This window comes from Giraffa tippelskirchi, chromosome 2 (assembly GCF_054371585.1).
Source record: "Giraffa tippelskirchi isolate mGirTip1 chromosome 2, T2T-mGirTip1v1.2.pri, whole genome shotgun sequence".
Taxonomy (NCBI): domain Eukaryota; kingdom Metazoa; phylum Chordata; class Mammalia; order Artiodactyla; family Giraffidae; genus Giraffa; species Giraffa tippelskirchi.
Window position 1 is genome coordinate 74,337,563 of NC_137276.1, and position 17,534 is coordinate 74,355,096.

General features: G+C 39.8%; 1 long non-coding RNA gene across 1 annotated transcript in view; it reads left to right on the forward strand.

Annotated features, from left to right (window-relative positions):
• Positions 1 to 17,534, forward strand: part of LOC145537976 (uncharacterized) — a 71,673-nt gene that overhangs the window by 36,712 nt on the left and 17,427 nt on the right. The window lies entirely within an intron of this gene.

Here is a 17,534-nt window from a genome sequence, read left to right on the forward strand (position 1 = left end):
TTTCACCCAGGATGTGTGACAGGCAGGACTGGCTATGTAATTGGTGGGACCCAGTGTAGAATGAAAATGCAGTAATTCTTGATCAATATTCATTTGGAAAAAAAATTCAAGATGGCAGCAGCAGTGCATCAACCAAGCACCGGGTCCTGTGCAGCTGTTGGCCCTAGTGATAGGGAAAGAAGGGTGTTGTAGAGATGCTTCTGAATCCTGTCTATCCCAGTCCCAGCTCTTCCTGGGCTCTGAGGCGATGCTAAGACCAACCCAGGAAAATAGCCAGTGCTGTGTTTGGTGCAGGTTTTAAAAGCAATTGAGGTGACAAGGGCTGCTCATTCCCGAAATCCATCCTCCAGATAGATTGTGAGGATTAATGAGTTAATATCAGAAATTGCTAGAGGGCAAATCTTCACTTGCCTAAAACAGCATAAAATTTTTACTTTGCCTTTTATGCTTTCTGACAATCCCTTCAGTCTGCCACTAGGCTTTTAGTGAAGCGTGTGGAGAATTTAGGACAAGATGATGAATCTTACTCAAGGGCATCTTGATAGCTTTGCAAACAATACAATAATGTAGGTCCTGGGCCTTGTGTCATGGAGTAAATAAAGGCAGCCAAAACTTCAGATAAAAGATGCTATAACTCATTGGGTGTTGTTATTTAGGAGGCAAATTATGGCAATGGGTCTTTTTACATATTAAAATCTTTTTTATCATTGCCTATCTTAATTTCATTTTGCCTGCATGCTCAGTCACTTCATTCGTGTCCAACTCTTTGCAACCCTATGGAAAGTAACCCCCTAGGCTCCTCTGTCCATAAGATTCTCCAGGCAAGAATACTGGAGTGAGTTGCCATTTCCTCCTCCAGGGGATCTTCCCAACCTAGGGATCAAACCCTCACCTCTTGTCTCCCGCATTGGCAAGCACGTTCTTTACCACTAGTGCCACCTAGGAAGCCCTCTAATTTTTTGAGCAACCAGAGTTATAGAGCTGCCCTATTTAGTATTTAAGGGTGTATATTCTTTTAAACAGTGCAGAAAGAATTCACTTTGGTCCTTGAAAAAAAAAATCCAGATTGTACAACTTGAAACTGAAAAGCCCCAAATGATAGCTGTTTTAAGAACTAGGACAGAAACAAAGTTGCAACCCCTTTTGCTTTCGCCACTCACTTCAGAGCCCAGGGAGGTAGGTTCCTGCCCCACTAACACAGGCTTGCACCTTGGTCAACTTCAGAGTCACTTGAGAACCTTAGTTCTTCCAAGTCACTAGAAAAAAGGTGCTAATGAGGCATTTAACACTTGGACTCAGCCCCTGAGCTAAAAAAGATAGGTTGATTATTTATCCATTCATCTGTTGATGGACATCTACTTTGCTTCATGTCCAAGCTATTGTAAATAGTGCTGCGATGAATATTGGGTTACATGTGTCTTTTTCAAGTTTGGTTTCCTCCAAGTATATGCCTAGAAGTGGTATTGTTGGGTTCTTTGGTAGTTTTATTCCTGGATTTTTAAAGGAATCTCCATACTGTCTTCCATAGTGGCTGTATATATAAAATAGATAGCCAATAGAAATTTGCTGCATGACTCAGGGAACTCAAACCAGGGCTCTGTAACAACCGAGAGGGGTGGAAAGTGGGAGAGAGGTTCAAGAAGGAGAAGACATATGTACACCTATGGCTAATTCATGTTGATGTATGATAGAAATGAAACCAATATTGTAAAGTGATTATCCTTCAATTAAAAATAAATATATTTTTTAAAAAAATTAAGAAAAGGGAATGCAAGCTAGAGTGGCAACAGCTGAAGATGGTAGCCACCTTCAGCACTAATATTGGAAGCAGCTTTCTGTCATCACTGCCAGCTTTACAGTGTGTATCAGTTAGTGAGTAGAAGTTAGGTGTTGGGAATGGAGTGATTCGGTGCCTGCCTTCAAGGAGCTTTCCAACTGGTGGTGGAGATAAAGGTACCAAAAAATGCAGAAAATGAGAACATAGTAAAAGAGGAGGACAGAAAGAGGGAGATGAGGAAAGTTTATGGAGGGAGGCTATCAGGGGTCAAACTTTGAAGTCTATGGTAGGGAAAATGGGCAGAATGGAGAGGAATGGTGGCTGCATGAGGGAAGACAATTGAGGAACATATATCCTCTGCCCAAATGAAACTAAAAACTTCCCATGAATTTGTCTCCTGCAGTCTTCATGAAACCAAATGTGGTCAGCTTCATTTAGAAACAATAGATTTTGTCTCAACACACACACACACACACATACATATACATACATACCCATGAGACATGGTTAAGATTCATGGAACAGCTAGACAAAAAGATGATGGCATCTGTTCCTAAATATAATTCAAAAATAAAATAACACATCACACAATCCATTCACATATCTGCTTTCCTCAGTTCAGTTCAGTTGCTCATTTGTGTCCGACTTTGCAATCCCATATGCCGCAGCACGCCAGGCCTCCCTGTCCATCACCAACTTCTGGAGTTTACCCAAACTCATGTCCATTGAGTCGGTGATGCCATCCAACCATCTCATCCTCTGTCGTCCCCTTCTCCTGCCTTCGATCTTTCCCAGCATAAGGGTCTTCTCAAATGACTCAATTCTTCGCATCAGGTGGCCAAAGTATTGCAGTTTCAGCTTCAACATCAGTCCTTCCAATGAACACCCAGGACTGATCCTCTTTAGGATAGACTGGTTTGATCTCCTTGCAGTCCAAGGGACTCTCAAGAGTCTTCTCCAACACCACAGTTCAAAAGCATCAATTCTTTGGCACTCAGCTTTCTTTATAGTCCAACTCTCACATCCATACATGACTACTGGAAAAACCATAGCCTTGACTAGATGGACCATTGTTGGCAACATAATGTCTCTGCTTTTTAATATGCTGTCTAGGTTGGTCATAACTTTCCTTCCAAGGAGCAAGCATCTTTTAATTTCATGGCTGCAGTCACCATCTGCAGTGATTTTGAAGCCCCACAAAATAAAGTCAGCCACTGTTTCCACATCTATTTGCCATGATGTGATGGGGCCAGATGCAACGATCTTAGTTTTCTGAATGTTGAGCTTTAAGCCAACTTTTTCACTCTCCTCTTTCACTTTCATCAAGAAGCTCTTAAGTTCTTCTTCACTTTCTGCCATAAGAGTGGTATCGTCTGCATATATGAGGTTACTGATATTTCTCCTGGCAATCTTGATTCCAGCTTGTGCTTCATCCAGCCCAGCGTTTCTCATGATATACTCTGCATATAAGTTAAATAACCACGGTGACAATATACAACCTTGATGTACTCCTTTTCCTATTTGAACCAGTCTGTTGTTCCATGTCCAGTTCTAAGTATTGCTTCTTACCCTGCATACAGGTTTCTCAAGAGGCAGGAAAGGTGGTCTGGTATTCCCATCTCTTTCAGAATTTTACACAGTTTGTTGTGATCCACAAATCAAAGGCTTTGGCATAGTCAATAAAGTGGAAATAGATGTTTTTCTGGAACTCTCTTGCGTTTTCAATGATCCAGCAGATGTTGGCAAATTGATCTCTGGTTCCTCTGCCTTTTCTAAATCCAGCCTGTATATCTGGAATTTCTCAATTCACACACTGTTGAAGCCTAGCCTGGAGAACTTTGAGCATTACCTTGCTAGTATGTGAGATGAATGCAACTGTGCCATAGTTTGAACATTCTTTGGCATTGTTTTTCTTTGCGATTAGAATGAAAACTGACCTTTTCCAGTCCTGTGGCCACTGCCGAGCTTTCCAAACTTGCTGGCATACTGAATACAGCACTTTCACAGCATCATCTTTGAGGATTTGAAATAGCTCAGCTGGAATTCCATCACCTTCACTAGCTTTGTTCGTAGTGATGCTTCCTAAGGCCCAGTTGACTCTGCATTCCAGGATGTCTGTTTCTAGGTGAGTGATCACACCATCGTGGTTATCTGGGTTATGAAGATCTTTTTGTATAGTTCTTCTGTGTATTCTTGCCACCTCTTAACATCTTCTGCTTCTGTTAGGTCCATACAATTTCTGTGCTTTATTGAGCCCATCTTTGCATGAAATGTTCGCTTGGTATCTCTAATTTCTTGAAGAGATTGCTAATCTTTCCCACTCTATTGTTTTCCTATATTTCTTTGCATTGATCACTGAGGAAGGCTTTCTTATCTCTCCTTGCTATTCTTTGGAACTCTGCATTCAAATGGATATATCTTTCCTTTTCTCCTTTGCTTTTGGCTTCTTTTCTATTCACGCCTATTTGTAAGGCTTCCTCAGACAGCCATTTTGCTTTTTTGCATTTCTTTTTCTTGTGGATGGTCTTGATTCCTCTCTCCTGTACAATGTCACGAACCTCCATCCATAGTTCATCAGGCACTCTGTCTATCAGATCTAGTCCCTTAAATCTATTTCTTATTTCCACTGTATAATCATAAGGGATTTGATTTAGGTCATACCTGAATGATCTAGTAGTCTTCCCCACTTTCTTCAATTTAAGTCTGAATTTGGTGATAAGGAGTTCATGATCTGAGCCACAGTCAGCTCCCGGTCTTGTTTTTGCTGACTGTATAGAGCTTCGCCATCTTTGGCTGCAAGGAATGTAATCAATCTGATTTTGGTGTTGACCATCTGGTGAGGTCCATGTGTAGAGTCTTCTCTTGTGTTATTGGAAGAGGGTGTTTGCTATGACCAGAGTGTTCTCTTGGCAGAACTCTATTAGCCTTTGTCCTTCTTCATTCTGTACTCCAAGGCCAAATTTGCCTGTTACTCCAGGTGTTTCTTGACTTCCTACATTGGCATTCTAGTCCCCAAAATGAAAAGGACATCTTTTTTGGGTGTTAGTTCTAAAAGTTCTTGTAGGTCTTCATAGAACCATTCAACTTCAGCATTACTAGGTGGGGTATAGACTTGGATTACCGTGATGTTGAATGGTTTGTTTTAGAAATGAACAGAGATCATTCTGTCATTTTTGAGATTGCATCCAAGTACTGCATTCGGACTCTTTTGTTGGCTATGATGGCTACTCCATTTCTTCTAAGGGATTCCTGCCCACAGTAGTAGATATAATGGTCATCTGAATTAAATTCCCCCATTCTAGTCCATCTTATTCACTGATTCCTAGAATGTCAACGTTCACTCTTGCCATCTCTTGTTTGGCCACTTCCAATTTGCCTTGATTCATGGACCTAACATTCCAGGTTCCTGTGCAATATTGCTCTTACAGCATCGGACCCTGCTTCTGTCACCAGTCACATCCACAACTGGGTGTTGTTTTTGCTTTGGCTCCATCCCTTCATTATTTTTGGGGTTATTTCTCCACTGATTTCCAGTAGCATATTGGGCACCTACCGGCCTGGGGAGTTCATCTTTCAGTGTCCTATCTTTTTGCCTTTTCATTCTGTTCATGGAGGAGTGGCAGCTCTGTGGCACAAGAGTGGCCAAGAGGAGCTACCCCACGTCCAAGGTCAGGAGCAGAGGCTGAGAGGAGATACCTCAAGTCCAAGGTAAGGAGCAGAGGCTGTGCTTTGCTGGAGCAGCTGTGAAGAGATACCCCACATCCAAGCTAAGAGAAACCCAAGTAAGACGGTAGGTGCTGAGAGAGGGCATCAGATGGCAGACAGACTGAAACCACAATCACAGAAAACTAGCCAATCTGATCACACGGTCCATAGCCTTGTCTAACTCAGTGAAATTAAGCCATGCTGTGTAGGGACACCCAAGACAGATGAGTCATGGTGGAGAGGTCTGACAGAATATGGTCCACTGAAGAAGGGATTGGCAAACCACTTCAGTATTCTTGTCTTGAGAACCCCATGAACAGTATGCTTTGTTAAAATGACTTATTTTCAGATTGTTTTATGGCTAATTCCCAGGTAAATTACTTGAAGGTGGACTTGTATCAAATTTGAGGGGCTCTTGTTTGTTGTTGTTGTTCAGTCGCTAAGTCACGTCCACTCTTTGTGAGTCACGGCTCAAATCTCGTGGTGACTGCAGGACGCTGGGCTTCCCTGTCCTTCCCTGTCTCCCTGAGCTTGCTCAAACTCATGTCTGTTGAGTCGGTGATGCCATCCAACCATCTCATCCTCTGTCACCCTCTTCTCCTGCTCTCACTCTTTCCCAGCATCAGGGAAATGTGTCAGCTCTTCGCATCAGGTGGCCAAAGTATTGGAGCTTCATCATCAGTCCTTCCAATGAATATTCAGGGTTAATTTCCTTTAGGATTGACTGATTTGATCTCCTTGCAGTCCAAGGGACTCTCAAGAGTCTTCTCCAGCACCACAGTTGAAAAACATAGATTATTTGGTGCTCAGCCTTCTTTATGATCCAATTCTCACATCCATACATGACTGCTAGGAACAACCATAGCTTTGACTATACAGACCTTTGCTGGCAAGGTGGTATCTTTGCTTTTTAATACACTGTCTAGGCTTGTCATAGCTTTTCTTCCAAGGAGCAAGCATCACCTTCTGCAGTGATTTTGGAGCCCAAGAAAATAAAATCTGCCACTGTTTCCATTTTTTCTCCAACTCTTTGCCATGAAATGATGGGACCGGATGCCATGATCTTAGTTTTTTGAATGTTGAATTTTAAGACAGTTTTTTTCACTTGCCTCCTCAATTATATGGGGGCCTGGTGCCAAGGTGACAGACCCAGTAAGTGGCAGAGAAAGGATTCAAATTTAGGTGTGTCTGATGCCAAAGCCCAGGCTTTTTGATAACGTGGCTTTCCCAGTAAGCCATGCCTGAGATGCCTCCCAGTCCTGGGTGTGGCACTATTAGTGGAGACAGAATCTCCATAAAGAGGCAGAAGCCTTCCTAGGGTGCTCTGAAATTTTGTCACAGGTTTTTAAGTGGCATAAATCTTCCCTATATTTATGGTACATTGTTATACAAGAAAAAAACACTGCTGAGAAATGTTCATAGAATAATCCCATTTTTCCCTAACGAAATGCTTTTATATCTATGTTTATAGATGTTGGTATATGTTTGCATAGGTACCTTAGGTAATGGGGGGCTTCCCAGGTGGCTTAGCAGTAAAAAGAATCTGCCTGCTAATGCGAGAGACACGGGTTCAATCCCTGAGTTGCGAAGACTCCCTGGAGAAGGAAATGACAACCCACTCCAGTATTCTTGCCTGGGAAATCCCATGGATGGAGGAGCCTGGCAGGCTATAGTCCATAGGGTCACAGAGAATCGGGTTAAACTTAGTGATTAAACAGCAGCAGCAGCTTGAGTACTGCAAGGAATTTTTTTTTTTTTTTAAAGGAGGCAGAACACTAAGTTATTCCTAGTATTAATATAATGTGAAGGGAACATGCATAGTAGTAACACAGTTCATTCTACACCATTACCAAAAATACAGAATCAGTGAATGTGTCACAGATGAGGTCACCGGATAATACGTTCAAAGACAACACTGATTTGTTTAGGTGATGGGGCTGTGGGTAGTTTGGTTTAAGATTCCCTCCTTTTGTTATTTTAGTTTTTGCTCTAAGGTAAAATAATGAAACAAAGATTTCCCTGAATCTGCTGGACTTAGTTGTGCCTGTAGGTTTACAGTCAACATTCACCTACCTTGTAGTCACAGAGGCCCTACCCCCAGACCTCTCAACTCCCTCTGTACTTCCAGATGGGAAACAACCCATTCTGTTGCCCCGAGCCCCCCAGGAAACAGTAAAAAACCTGGAGGTGCCCCCTGAAACTTGAGGAAGAGTAGTGTGCCCATTCTGTTGAAAGAGTTGGGGGGCAGCTGCTTTGGAGATTGCTGTGTTGGAGGATGGTGAGCCCAGTATTTTTAGATCTTCCAGTTCTACTAGAAAAGCACAAAATTCAGATTTGTATACGAACACTCTATTTTTAATGATTGGCATGATACCACATCTGAAAAGATGCTATTCAAGTCACAATAGATGCATTTACAATCACATGTCATTGTGCCTTGTGGGGAAAGGCTAGTTCAATATTTTGTGTCTAGTTCAATATTTTGACAAGAGCTCAGGAAAGTTCAGGCCTATGGCTCTTGGATGGAACACAACACTGTGTGTGTGTGTGGCTTAGGATGGGGGAATAGAGCATCCAGAGAATCAAAAAGTCACACGTTAGAGAGGAAGGGTGGCTGTGTTCCCATCAAAAGCCCTCGATGATTACTTTGACTGATTTCTAAGTTTTTTTGAGTGTCTATCTTCCCCTGCCATTTCTTCTCTTAGATCAGTTGTTCAAATTGAACTATAGAGCTCAGACACTGAGAGGGTCACCTCAGTAAGGAATGAAGACATTCCTTCTCCCACCCTAACCATATACACACACAAATCCCACACATCCCAAACATGTAGAAACATGGAGTATTGTTTTGCTCTTTTTATTTCTTGAGAGTTGGGCATGGGAATGAACTGAATATTACCATGAGTCATTGCATGTTCTGAATTCCAGCATAATTCAAACACCTCCCACGAAGATTTGTCATTCTGCCTCTAGGCAGGACTGTTCTTAAAGTGTTCTTGACATATGAACACCTGTGGTATTCATTAAGCCCTCCTGGAAATAAGATCTCCTTTAGAATACTCAGAAAGTATCTCTCTTAAAGAGCAAAGTTCTGTATCTCCATCAAAAACATGAAGGTACAGCTTTTACTCTGCTCTACTTGAAAGGGTAAGAAAAGTAGGTTAGCATGTAGAGAGTGGAATTAAGTCCATGCCAGCAAGTATTCAAGAAGTAAACCTTCTATAGCTCATGACTTACATCAGCAAAATGCTCCTCTCCACTCTGTGCTTTCAGAAAAGGGGCACACGGATTCTGGAACGTAATACCCTAATAATTTTTAAAGACTGCTGCAAACTAGTGCTTTTAAACATTGAAATATTAAGAATTGTTCTGTACCCAAAACAGATCATCTTATTTTAGAAAGTGCTTTTTCACTAACTATCACAACATTCTTTTGCAAGGAGCTGGCTAAAAGAGAGTCAAGTTGGTTTTTTTTTTTTTTCCTGCATTGCAAGTCTGTCTCCTCTGTTCTGGTTCAAGCCAATAACTCATTTTATGCAGTCACAGACCAAGAATTTGAAATTTCGAAGGCATCACTGGAAATAGCATATTCTCCATGATCCCAAAGACACATTTCTTGATAACACATTGATTACTATATCCCTAAATGGGTATTTCTGGTACATTGTCTGTCTAGCAGGCATATATTCCCACCTATTTGTCTGAGTAATTTCTGGCTCCAGAAGAACATATGGGCCATATTCACAACTTCTAACCATTTTCAGTGTTTATCTTTATTCCATCAAATTTCTTCAGAGTTTTTTTTTTTTTTTTCTATTTCCCTTCTGTCTCTTTATCTCTTCATTTTTCTTGAATGTGCTGACTAGTAATTCATTTTTGTAAAGCTCCAGTTTTAAAGTTGGTGGGATAGGCAAGTTCAGAAATCCACAGGCAGAAGTTTTCATTCTTGCTCTGTCATTATTTAACATTTACAATTTGTATAAGCATTTAGCACACTCCTGCTTTCTATTCCCCATTTAGCAAATGCAATGAGGGCAGTTTCCTTCTATCAACTTAGCAAAAATACAGTGGCAATGAATAATGTTCATGAATTACTTTGAGAGTCTTTGGAAAAATCTGAGTTCTTGACCCTACTCTGCCAATAGCTCTATGTGATGCCTGTGCAAGTCACTTTGATTATTCTTTGCTTTGGTTTCTCCATCTGAACAATACGAGTCATACTTTCTTCTTCTACCTATCTCACAGAGATGTCTGTATCTCAGAAGGCAACTGTGATACTTTGAAAAGACAAACAGTACTAAGAATTTAGGGCAGTATGGCCTAGCTTCTGGAATAGAAATATCAATAGTAGTGAGTAATAACAGTTATCAATGACCTACCTGTGCTTTGCATTAATTACATGATCGCATAATCTTTTAACTGTCAATGCAGTGTGGGTATGTTGTGCTGTGTGCTCAGTTGCTTCAGTCATGCCCAACTCTTTGTGACGCTATGGACTATAGCCAGCTAGGCTCTGTCCACGGGATTCTCCAGGCACGAATACTGGAGTGGATTGCCACGCCCTCCTCTAGGGGATTTTCTTGACCCAGGGATCGAACTTAGGTCCCCTGCGTTGCAGGTGGATTCTTTACTGCTGAGCCACCAGGGAAGCCCAATGTGGGTATACTTATTTTTACATGTACATCAGGAAACTAAGATTTGGTGTGTGACTAATTTATGGTCAACAAATTAGTAAGAGGCCAAACCAGAATCTGAACCTAATTTGTGAGTCTCTGAGTAGTTTTTTTAACCTTAAAAGTGATAGTTATTCATTTATTTATATTCATTATTATTTATCTACATTCATCCTTGCACAGTTAGCTTTTGTTTTAAAATTTTTGGAGTACCTAGCAATTGAATCTAAACTACTGAATGTTACCTGGTCATGCATTAAAGAAGATGTAAACTTCAGATATGGTTTTAGTGGGACTTCCCTGTTTGTCCAATTGTTCCACCTCCCAATATAAGGGATATGGGTTCGATCCCTAGTTAGGGAACTAAGATCCCACATGCTGTGGTGCAGCTAAGCTCTCATGCCATAATTACTGAGCCTGTGCGCTACAATGAAGATCTTGTGTGCTGCAACTAAGACCTGATGCAGCCAAATTAAAAATAAATAAATATTTTTTTAAAAAATGGCTTTAGGGAGCTGAATATGGCTTTTAATGAAGGTTTAAATATAGATGCCTCAAGGGAATGCAGGCTGTATCTAATCTATCATTGACAGAAAGCAGATCATTGGTTGGTGGGGGCCAGGCTTAGTTGGGGGTTAGCTTGGGAAGGGCACAAGGGAATCTTGGGGGTGATGGCAGTGCTCTAGGTTTAAATTGTGGGGGTGGTTACAAGGTGCATTCATTTATAAAAACTCTCTACATTTAAAATTGGAACATTTTTCCATACATAAACTACGTCTCAGTAGATTTGGCTTTTTAAAATCAGGTACCATCATCTCCTTGCTGTCTGACTGGACAAATTATTTAACTGATCTCAGTCTCATGCTCCTTCTATAAAAGTGGGACTACCTGTGTCCTGCCTCCAACATGTTTTTGTTGTTCAGTCACTGCTGTGTCTGACTCTTTGCAACCCCACAACCTGCAGCATGCCAGGCTTCCCTGTCCTTCACTATCTCCCAGAGTTCGCTCAAACTCATGTCCATTGAGTTGATGATGCCATTCAGCCATCTCATCCCCCGTCACCCCCTTCTGCTCCTGCCCTCAATCTTTCCCAGCATCTGGGTCTTTCCAATGAGTCGGCTCTTCCAGCATGTTGGAGAGCATTAAATAAGAGAATCTGTAGAAAAAGCTTACCATCTACTTGTCCAGAGTAAGCACTCAACACGTGATTATTCCACAAAAAGACATGCCAGGGAGTGTCCTTCTAGGTGGGAATGACTGTGAGAAGGATCACCCTTTCCCTTAGTGGTCAGTGAAGAGCCCTGTGAGGAATATCATTTCAGATGACACCTTGCTAATGTCAAGGAAATAGCCTTGGGAAGTTTTGGACTCAAGTATTCCAGGCACAGAGGACAGCACAGTTCCTCGAAGGAACCGAAGGCTGGAGAGACAGCTACGATGTGACTTTGGAAAGCTCAACAGCAGGGTAACTCCTCTCTCCTGTGGGAAGACCCAGGAGGAAATTGAGTATGAGATGAGGTGTTCTGATTCACAGTTAAAACAGTATCTTTGACTTCTGTTTAAATTCTGGATTCTCATGGGGTAAGAGAAGCTATAGGGTTGCAAGGTGAGAAAGAATGGTGCTTGGACTCTGATAGTGGAATTAGAAATGGTGAAACACAGTTAGATTTGGGATCTGTTTTGGAGCAGAGAACACAGAATTGCCAATAGTTTGGATGTAGCAAGGAATAGAGAAATTGTTTTTTGGTTTGAACAACTAGGTGCTATTTACTGTGTTGACATTTACTGATATTTAATTATAATTATTTTTTTTTCTGAGAAGCCATTTGGTGAGCTGTTAGGTATTACATCGTAAAGGGTTTCTGGATTGACTATTGAAATTAAAGTGTTTGTGTCCTAAGTGCTAGCTTGGGATCAAATTCTTGTCTCTTAAGTCTTAAGCTGTTTTATCAGGTAATGAAATGGTTGTGCTAGAATCATTTCTGAAATCAAAATGGTGTTTGTGCCTGTGTGTGTGTGTGAATGCACACATGTGAACATGTGTGTGTGTGTGTGTGTGTAATATGTTGTTGAGGCTGCTGACTTCTGGTGGCAGAAGGGAGTTCAGAGCGAGTCTCAAAAGTAGCCTGTTGCTCACATCACTTGGACCGTCTTACACTTTGCATAATCTTTATGACTTTGCTCAGGTGTGGTTCTCTCATTGCTGTTTTCTGTTTCTAAAACAACTAGAAATCCTGTAGTCTTCCTCAGGATCTCTGGAGTGTCAAGTGAGAAAATGTCTGGGAGACTTTTAGAGTTTCTTTTCACAGTTTAGATTTCAAAGCTTAGTTTTATCCTTTTGGTGGAAATGCTCAATGTCAACATCACATTAGTTGGTTAGTGGAGTTTTTCTCTTCCACCTTCACTTCCTTCCTTGCTGGCTCTTTTCTCTGCCTCCCTCCTCTTACTTGTGTTTCTTATTCCGGAAACTCCTGAAAGTTTCACTGTGTGTGTGTGAAGGACTAATCTGCGACCAATCAATGAGCCACATTCCCCCAGGGAGTCATCTGACAACTGATGGAACCTTTAATGTAATAATTAAGTCCTTGCCTTCTGCTAAGTACATACTACCTGCCAGCGCTTTAGAGGAGTTTTCCATCTTAATCCTTCTAGCAAACGCAAAAGCTCTTTTGTACAAACTTGTAAAGCTCTTTTATTTTCCACTTCTAATGGTTGAGTACACAAGTTCAGAGAATAAAGTCATTTGCCTAAGGTCATACAGCCAGTAAGTGACAGAATTGGGACTTTTAACTCAGGTCGATCTGGTTCCAGATTCCAAATTTATAACTACTAAGTTATAGGGCCTCAATTTATCTAAACTTTAAGATGTTGCATCAAGATTCTCCAGAATCTTGTGTGTGTGTGTTAAGTTGCTAAGTTGTGTCTGACTCTTGGTGATCCCATGGACTGCAGTGTGCCAGGCCTCCCTGTCCTTCGCTATCTTTTGGAGTTTGCTCAAATTCATGTCCATTGAGTGGTGATGCCATCCAACCATCTCATCTTCTGTCACCTCCTTCTCCTCCTGTCCTCAATCTTTCCCAGCATCTGGGTCTTTTCCAGTGAGTTGGCCATCAAGTGGCCAAAGTATTGGAACTTCAGCATCAGTCCTTCCAATGAATATTCAGGGCTGATTTTCTTTCGTATTGACTGGGATGATCTCCTTGCAAGAGTCTTTTCCAGCACCAGTTTGAAAGCATCAATCCTTTGGTGCTCAGCCTCCTTTATGGTCCAACTTTCATATCTGTACATGACTACTGGGAAAACCATAGCTTTGACTGTATGGACCTTTGTTTTCAAAGTGATGTCTTTGCTTTTTAATACGCTGTCTAGGTTTGTGATAGCTTTTCTTCTGAGGAAATCAACCACTGTGATGCTGTCTGAGGAACTTAGAAAATAGTCTCACAATCATGGCAACTGCTGTCTTAATTAATAGCCATATTTTCTGTGTTACTATATAGGAGGATCTGTTATGTTTTTGGCCTTCCACCAAAGTATAGAAAATAGAGTTGCCTTTATTTTCAGACTCAAATATCCCTGATTTTCTGCTGACTAGTACATTTTTTTAAAGTTTTCCTTTAACCCATTGATATTAATTGACGAAAAAACCATCCATACATTATGAATCCTGAAGTCTTACATTCCCCAAATCTCTGTCAGATTGAATATTTTTAATACTTACTGTTTTTATATGAGAGAATTCAGACATACGATATTCAGCAAGTAAGTTCAAACAGAGGCATTGCTGATTGACAAAAGTATAAGAGACTATTTCTCAGATTCACATTGCTTTAAGTTCTGGGCAGACTGCTCATGAAAGGAAACAGCCACACACACACACCACATCACACACACAATTTCTACCCTACTTTTGAAGGATATAATATTTGGTTTATATAGATAATTAAACCCTGGAAGCTGGCAGGAGAACCAGTCCAAACAAAATCTGTAATTCTTCCATGGCTACTTGGAAACTTTATTTGCTGGAAATGGGGGGCCTCAAATTATTCACCTTTCTATGACAATTTGCTATTCAGAGACTGTCTTTATGTGACTCAGATGTACTTCATTCAAGCAATGCAGAAAAAAATCTGAATCACAGATTGTTAACAAAGCAATGCAGATGAATCTATTAAAGTGTATCTCCTCGCTGTTTCGTTTTTGACTTCCAGTTGGCACTTTTTCTTGCCTCTCAGCTTTGAAACTCGAGAATAAAACGCCTCTGGAAACAAAGCAAAGTGAGCTGAAGTGTGTGTGTTATACAGAATACTGAGAGCGATCTTTGTGTCATGCACAGCTACAGCTGTCACCGATTTTTCATCTACAGTAAGGTCAGCCAGACAAAAGGCCCAAGACAACACATTCAGTAGCATCTTTGTTCTCAGCTCAGTCTAAAAGAGGTAACTCTCAGTGACTTCCAATTATGGTCATCCTGGTTTTTTAGCACATCATTTGTTTGAATGTTAATTGTTGGTCAGATGGGGGAGTTCTCTCAAGTTTATCAAATAAAATAAATGTAGCTGTCATAAAAGATGTTTACCCCAAAGCTCCAGAGATAAATGACTAAGTGTTCCACACTGAACACTGATTAGTTTACCTTCAAATTGTTTTGTGGAGATAAGGAATTAAAAATGATTTTCAGTCATAAAGTACCTACCTACTCTATTTTCAGAGTTCGATTATATAATTTATTATTGAGATCATTTGGTCTACCTTTCTTATTTTCCTTGTAGCTTTCTTCATCCCTTTTCACAACAAATGACTGGATGACGTGAATGCTCTGCTTATTAGTTATCTAAGGAACAGTTAATAAATAGAGATTTAGAGATTATTCAATTGTTAATTGTATGCATCTCCTTCTAATTTTTTGTGGCTATTAAAATGTAAAATTTTTGCACGCTTTCTATTAAGATTAACCATAATACAAGCTAAATAAAAAAGTAGGGAGCTTCTAATTCTGAGATTTCTAAGACATGATTTGGAGAGAAATTTCCTCTTGTTTGAAGCATTTTCCATGAAAAGAATGTTTATTTTTGGTGATTAAATAAAATGAAGAGTACCAGCTTAATGTTTTCCAGTAGATTTTTTTTTTTAATGTTGAACTCCAGCCTGTATGGAACTCACTGTCTTCTCCATTTTCTTCCTAAAATATTGTTTTATGTTCTGTCTGCTTCCACAGTATTTGATTTTATAAAAAGTTCTAAGGGAAGAAATTGCACACCATCCTACAAAGACCAATGCAAAATAGTATTTTCCTTGTGTTACTCTTTACCTTTCTCTCTTGTGTGGCTCTGTAGGGAATGGAAAGAAGTAACTCAAGTCTTCACAGACCTCAAAATCTATAATTAAGACTGTATTTGACAAGAGGGTTTTGTTGTTGTTGTTGTTTTCACTGACAAATAAATGTCACTTTTAAAAGGAATCTAACAGGAAGAGTGACAAAATTAGGCAAAAGGGCAAAAATTGTTTCCTCTCTTCATGGCAGAATACAGAAGTTTTTTTTCTTTTTTTTTTATTGATAAGTACTTACAATGACTACACTGTTGACTTGGCATACAGATCAAAACACTGACAGATTTAATTCATGTTTCTGTGCTATACGAACAATGACATGTACGAGCCAATCTGTGCTCCTTTCAGCAAGTAATTGAAGGTAGTGCAAACACAGACTTTAAAGGATCAGTGGTGCCCAACTGAACTATTCGACAAAAAGAGATCCGACAGTGCTTATTCTTTTTCCTGTTTCGTTGGGATTCCACTTTGCCTGGCCTCTGCCCTGCCCTTACTCTCCTGGAATTAATAGTGACTGATAGGCTGGGCATTGTGTCAACAGAAATGGACACACAAGAATTCTATATTAACACTCTGGCCTGCTGCTGAGGGGGAAGAGATAAACTTTCAGAGTGCACAGAAATGATCTGAAGACATTTGGAAGTTAACCACAAGAAATCAATGTTTGCATAAGCTTCCATTACACAGGCAGCTTTGCTTTATAATGTGGGTGGGTCTGGGTAATAAGGTAGTAAATTCATCCACAAATGTATAAAGGATGACCCTGGAGGATTTTGACATGACATTTTCTGTGGATCTCACTTGGTTGGAAACTACAGGCAGTATTTTCCTTCAGTAATTTGTGTACTTGATGTATTTTTTTTTTTCAAATTGCATGGTGCCAGCCATTTGGCTTTTAAATACAATAGTCTTTTGAAAAGTACTGAAGAAAATGAATAGAAAATCACCAGCATCATGGCAAATTATCCTAGGTCAACACATAATGCCTTCATTTTCCAGATTTCTCAATTCAGGCAGCTACTTTGGACATTTTTGTCTAAGGAAACTTATAAGTATTCCAAGTATAATAAAATTTTTCTGTTGTGTATTACCGTAGGCTAACATCATTGTATGTGTATCTTCCACATTAAGATTCTCAAAGAAATGGATTTAAAACAATGTACCCAGAGGCAGTGCTTTTGCTCAAATGTTTCCAATGAATTCTTTGTTCAGAATCCTTGCCTTTACTTTCAGATCATGGATAATTTCTCATGATTCTGTATCAATTACAAAACTATAATTGTCTTACACTAAATGGTTTTGAAATATAATTTGCAAGTTTTAAATGCCCAGAGTTTAAACACTTGGAATTTGTCTATGCCATAATAATTAACTGACAAATCATTTTAAAAATACAGGGTCTTTCTTACGATGGTCTTAAAAAGAGTTACATAAAAAATGCTGGCTCATTGTAGAAAAAAGTTTCAAATACTCAAAAACAGAAAAACATATAGATAATATTTCCAGAATAATTATTATCATTTGGATTCTATCTTTTCAAACTTAAAAAAATAATAGTATGTTCATTCTTTTAGCAAGTACATATATATATATATATTTTTTTTTTCTTCTGCCACTGAGTTGTATAGAGTAATTTGTTTGATAAGTATTCTGCAGTGGGTTTCTTCTGTGGATTTATTAGAATCTAGAATTTTTAAGTAGGAAGGTATGTGTGTTTGTTATAACACAAGTTGTTGTTGTTATTGTTGTTCACTCGCCTACTCATGTCTAACTCTTTGCAACCGATGAACTGCAGCAGGCCAGGTCTTCCTATCCCTCATCATCTCCCAAAGTTTGCTCAAGTTCATGTCCATTGCATTGGTGATGCCATCCAGCCATCTTATCCATAACACAAGTTAGGAAATGATTATTTCCAAGATTAGATGGGCTGTTTAGTGGCAGAAAGAGAAACTGACAGAAGTGATTGCTAAAAATTTGAAGGAAAGATGAAATACTTGAAAACTATGGATGTGAAGGATAGCAAGGGAAATTAGGCATGTTTTGCTAGAGAA